Raw genomic sequence first — 6,248 nt, 5'->3', positions numbered from 1 at the left:
TAGGTCGATTTTTCAAAATCCTAATTTTAATAGAAGAATGATTTGCCAGACTCCTGATCTTTTGGGCTGGTATTTAAAGACTTCTAAAATACATTTTTCATATACGAGGGCAATGAGATAGCAGCGAGAAGACCTAATAGAACAATACAACGAAGGAGAAGAAGATCTTGTTTTTACTTGTGATTCTTTACTTAAGTTGTAATCTTGGATGCTTGTTTTCTTTATTGTTTGAACCTAAGACTCTTGATAACGTACTTTTAATTATTATTCAGATATTTTAGACCTAGTTTATCTTAGTTATTTACCATGCTTTCATTGGAACCCATAGTGATGATGAGTTCGGCTATGAACTAATCGTTATCGTGGGGTTCTAACGTATTTATTTATGGATTTCTATAGTTAATTGTTTCGATACCTAGGTGTGTGGTGATTCTATGATATCCTAGTATTGGTTGTGCTTATTCGTCTTATGTGCGTCGCGAACATATAAGATAGTTTGTTAATCTCTATTGAAGTGACAGTGAATATAGAGATTTATAACTTTCTATGCTAGCATAGGTTCATGTATTTATTATGCATGATTCGTAGGTAATTTTAACCATCTTACTTGCCCTATGTAATCACGATAGATAACTTGCGGATTAAACCTTTATGTTATCAAATTCTTTAGATATATAGGGTCTCAACATAATTGGTGTCTATTCAGCTTCTATCTCTTTTGTGGATGTCTAGTAGTAAGGTATTCGTACAACAACAATTGGCGTTTACTAGTTTCGTGTCATCTGATTAGTTGTTATAACCATTGCATGCTAAGGTTAAGGATAATGACTTTGAATGAAGTATTTAATGAAGTTAGAATCACATTTTTGTCTCATATAGTTAATTCAATCACTTTTTTTCTTAGTTAATTGCATGTTAGTTTAATCTTATTTATAAACATCTCAACTTCTTATTGTCTTAGCATTGAGTGATAGCCATACAATTGTTGCATATGTGCATAATCTTAAGTTAACCAAAAAGAGTCTATGTGGGAATGAATCTGATTTATATCTTATACTACTTGCGAATGCTTATACTTTCGTGTAATTTTAGCGCATGTTTTCGCCCTAACAAGTTTTTGGCACCACTACCGGGGAACTCGGTATTAAATTTAGTTTATGTGCTTGACATCAGTGGTCGTTAAAGTTCACTGACTCGGATATTTTGCTTACTTATTTTGCAATGGGAGAACCAGTAGCGAATCCGAAGGCTTTGATGGATTACTGTCAACCAAAAATCAATGACATTCAGTCTAGCATTGTCAGACCAACCATCACGGCTAATACTTTTGAAATCAAGGCTAGCACGATTCAGATGGTGCAGAACTCAGTCCAGTTTGGGGGTTCTCCAACGGAAGATCCCAACATGCACATTAGAGATTTCATCGAGATCTGCGAGACTTTCAAATTCAATAATATTTCTGAAGATGTTGTTAAGCCGAGGCTTTTCCCATTCTCTCTGAGGGATAAAGCTAAGTGTTGGTTGCATTCTCTACCACCAGGCTCTATTACTACTTGGGAAGATCTTGCTCAGAAGTTTCTTACTAAATTCTTCCTTATGGCAAAGACAGTTGCAATCAGAAATGCTCTTACTCAATTTGCACAATAATCGGGAGAGTCTTTATGTGAAGCTTGGGAGTATTATAAGGAGATGCTTAGGAAGTGTCCTCATCATGGGATGCCTAAATGGATGATTATCAACTGCTTTTATAATGGTTTGGGAGCACAGTCTAGACCCGGTTTGGGAGCACAGTCTAGACCCATTCTCGATACAGCATCAGGTGGAGCCTTATGGGCTAAAACCTACGATGAAGCTTATCAGTTGATTGAACTGATGGCTACTAATGAAAACCGGAAACCATCTCAGAGACTGTTAGGTAATGAATCACACAGTGGGGGGGTGAATGTGTTTTTCTGATTTTAGGCTTTTCTTGAAAGTTAATGGTTGAACAAAGTAAATTAAATCTTGTATAGAAAAGTGTTCATGCAGAAATTAAACTTGCATATAATAAAGAACACAAATCTTCAAAACTCACTTAATTTTTATATTAACAATTAAGACTGTTTTGCTACAAAATTTCTAAGATCTTTGATTTTAAAGAGCTCAGCTTCTTCTTGAGAATGATACAAGAGATTTTACCTAAATTGTTACTTCTGACTAGAGGACCAGTGTTAACTTTATAACTTAGTTAACTGCTAGTTTACACAGTGGATAATAAACATGTTATTAGCTTTTCTAAACTGTCACTTGTCATTTCTATTTATAGAAAAGCAGATCTTCCATTTCTGGCTTAGCATATCTTTAGCATCCCGTGTTTACTTTTATCTTCCTCTGTCAGTTAATCTTTGCCATAGATCTTGCAAACTCTTCAAGGTGCTTTTGTAGACTTTTCAATCCAGCTGTTGAATTGTTTATCTTGGATATTGAACTGATCTGCAATTCTGTACTTTGAGACTGTACCTCGAGTTCTCCAGTTTGAATTAGTAGCACACTTGACATCTCGATAAGTACATAGGCTTATCGAGATCTCTAGCACTCCATATTGAGTTTGACTTGTAGAGGTCTTTAGCTTGTCGAGATTTCTAGTCTTCATATCTTCACTATGACTTATCGATAACCCTGAGTTCTCTAGTGAAGAAATGACTTGTCGATATCACCAATCTTAAATTCTTTAGAATTGGCTTATCGATATCTTCTTGAGTTCTCGAGTAGATATATAGCTCATCCATCGAGTAGATATTGCTCATCCATCGAGTAGATATATAGCTCATCCATCGAGTAGATATTGCTCATCTATCGAGTAGATGTTGCTCATCCATCAAGTAGATATATAGCTCATCCGTCGAGTAGATATTGCTCATCCGTCGAGTAGATATTGCTCATCCGTCGGTACTCTCTGGAGTTCTCGAATGACTTCTCTATAACATTAAATCTGTGACTTGTAGAGATCTTGACTTAGAATATTTTTCTCCAAATAGATTTATTCAACTCCAAGCTTCATTAAAATTCTTCTGAGGCATGGTCTTCTTGATCTTCTTCCAGATAGAATCCTTAGGCTTGATACTGTTTTAGGAATAAGACTCCAGTCTGCTCCTTTGCATTTTACAGACTTTAAGAGTTACAAGTATAGAATACAAATTTAGATAACAATACAACCTACTTAGGGTTGACAGATTCTCTCAGTCTTGTTAAAGTACATGAATGTCTTTTACAACAATCTCCCCCAATTTGTGAGAAGATTGCTTCACACAAATTCATGCCTGTTAACAAGACTAACCCCAAGTTTAAAACTGATGAAAGCTAGAATTAAAACATAAAGCTTGATAGAATTACAACTTGTACAACATAAGATTCACCAGGTTCCAAGATTACAAGAATCACGTAAAGACAATTTTTATATCTGCTTCTTCTCTAAGTTTATCCTTCAAGTGATCAAGAATTTCAAGTTCTTCTATGATGAGTGTTCCACTTAGAGCTTCCGCAAGTTTTTTCCTTGTTGCCTTAGGGTAACCCTGGTACAGATACTCTAAGCTGAATCTTGAGAATCCACCAACTTTGATGTTTAGAAATTCTGCTCATTCCATTTGCTTTCAACTCTTCTGATCTTTTTATAAACATATCCATTTCTTCATCATGTTTCCTTCTTCTTTCTTCAGCTTCAGCCTTATCTCTTTTCTTTGTATCCTCCCTTTCAATCAACCATTCAGCCAAAGATGATCTCCAAGTCCTTGTAATAGTGTCCTTGCCTTTTAACAAACTTAACACTCTCTTAATTTCTGCAGGAGTCAAAGAATCCATTAAGTTTTTGTTTAGAAGAGTGAATGTACCATCCTTAAAATAGACTCTAACTTCTCTCATGGATACAACCCAGATTTTAACAATTTTCTCAACTGGATGTTGGAAATGGTCTTCATCTGAGTTGCACCAATTTAGAGGTAGAAAGTCTGATTCTTTAAAGTAATTACAGATGGCCCTTTCAGTGACTTCCACTTCCTTAACAGGCTTGACTTTCTTAGGCTTTCTCTCAACAGATTTGAGCTTAAATTTTAGTGAAGGTTTGGCTAAAGGTAGGTTTGTTATTTTCTTGAGATTTGTGAGGCTTGAGGTGATTGGAATTTTTAGGAAGGAGTTGACAGTTTGTCTGTAAAGAAATTTTGACTTAGGTGTTTGGGAAGGTTTGATGTTAGAGATAGTTGAGATTGTGGGTTGAGCTAAGGTTTGAGGTGGTTGTATTTGGATTTTTAAGGTTGTTTGAGTTCCTGAATCATCATGAGATTTTCTGCTCTTCCTCTCCTCTCTTCTCTTCATTTTTCTTGTCATCCTCCTTCTTCTTCTCTCCACCCTTGCTACCAGATGGCTTACTAGACTGACTCGTATTTGAGCCCGAAGGATTCTGATCACTCTTCTTGTGTTCATCATCATCCAAGTCATTACTGTTAAACTGAGTTTTAGGCAAGTTGACTTCTACATTGTCCAGATATCTTCTTAGTAGCTTTATCATTTCCAAATCATCATGGTTCTTGTTTTTCTTAGATTTTAAGCTAGTTCCTAGGATCGTGATAAGCTTCTCATTCCTCCTGACATATTGTTTAGGGATATTGAAAAATCTGAATTATTTAGTGATTGGACAAATACATGCTATAACCTTGCTTGGCTGAAGATATGCTTTAGGAAAGGCAGCAAAATGAGCATCTTTCAGTGTAGTCAGTAGCTTGGTATCTTCATGAGTTATAACTCTAACTTTGCTGATAAAGATATTTAACTCAGATGCGCTCCTTGAGACAAGGCAATTGAGGGACACCTGCATACATCTGTCTGTCCCTGAGTCATTTGCATTAACCTCTATCCTGTCTTCCAGAAAGTTTTCCTTGTTGACTTTGATCATTCTTATGAAATTGATTGTTTTTTCCAGGGCCTTTATATATGTGAAGTGATTGTTGTTGAGAGAAGCTTTTAAGGCATTGAGTAGTTCTTCAAACTCTCTGCTCAAACTAGGTCCTTCAGCCGACCTAATAAGTCTCTCTTTGTCGAGATCAACATCTCTAGTTTTCATTCCAGCACCCTAAACTTGATGTTGAGATGACCTTGATTGTTCCAACCTAGCCTCTATCTCCCCCTTAGTCTTGTTGATAGGCATGAAAAGGGGAGTAGGGATTTTAGGCCTGACTTGTTCAGGCAAAGAAGGGAGTGGTATGTTAAGTTTACCCATGATGGCTCCTAAAGCTATAGAATTCTACATTTGAAGATTCTTATCAGAATCCACCACAGTTTGGATATCTGTTTATTGGCTTTTGACAAGAGATGTCAAAGCCTCAACTTGTGTAGTGAGAGTGGAGTTGGAGTTTTGTAATGATGTGACTTGACCCTATAGAGACTGAATTTGTAGATTTGTTGAAGTGGATCCAGGCTGATAAGAGCTGCTAGATGTGCCAAAGTGTTCTTCTATAGCCTCTTTGATACCTTCCATTAGCAAAGCTGAGGGCTTAAATCTGCTCTGGTGAAGTTGATCCAGTTGAACCTTGGTCTCATTTGAATGAGTAATTTGGTTCTGGATCATTTCATGGAGATTAGTGAACGATTGTTTGAGATTTTTGACTTCCTTCTCAATGGAGGCAAGATCCATCCTGGTCTTTTGCTCAGAAAAATGTTTGAATTTAGAAGAGATCTGCTCTTGAAATGGTATGATCTTGTCCATTTTCTCATTTACCAATTTCCAGATTCTGTCTTCATGGCCAGTAAGATTGATTTCAAGACCCTTACTAAACAGATGAAATGCTTTGACCTGAGCTTTGTATACATCTGTAATGGCATCATAGACTGCTTCTGGATTCAAGTCTCTGGCATTGTTGCTCAGAATAGTAACATATTTTTCTCAAAATCTGGTCAAAACTTGATTCATCTCTAATGCAAAGTCATCAGACAGCCATGCATCCACATTCCCATCTGGCTCAACATCATTGACAATTTTCTCTTTTTGCTCCTCAACCTCTTCATTATAAGCAAGCATGATAGCCTGATAGTCTTGGTTGCTCATGTCTGAAGTTAGAAGATGCTGTAAGATGTTGGCCAGTCCAAAGATCTGCTCTACTAGTAGATCATCTACAGAGGTTGGTTGAGAGACAGATTCTTGTAGCCACTAAGAGAGTATGTGAGGTTGTTGAGGTTGAGAGGTGGATGGTTCATCGGAAACTCTTGTGATTGAGATCACA

At 36.6% G+C, this 6,248-nt stretch overlaps 1 non-coding gene across 1 annotated transcript; it reads right to left on the bottom strand.

The window, feature by feature from the left end:
• Positions 1-1,611: 1,611 nt before the first annotated feature.
• LOC141688428 (small nucleolar RNA R71) lies at positions 1,612-1,718 on the bottom strand. The gene has a single exon (XR_012561871.1). It is a non-coding gene; the product is annotated as a small nucleolar RNA R71 (small nucleolar RNA).
• Positions 1,719-6,248: the final 4,530 nt, after the last annotated feature.

This window comes from Apium graveolens, chromosome 9 (assembly GCF_009905375.1).
Source record: "Apium graveolens cultivar Ventura chromosome 9, ASM990537v1, whole genome shotgun sequence".
Lineage (NCBI taxonomy): Eukaryota > Viridiplantae > Streptophyta > Magnoliopsida > Apiales > Apiaceae > Apium > Apium graveolens.
This window is presented reverse-complemented; position numbering and strand designations above follow the sequence as displayed.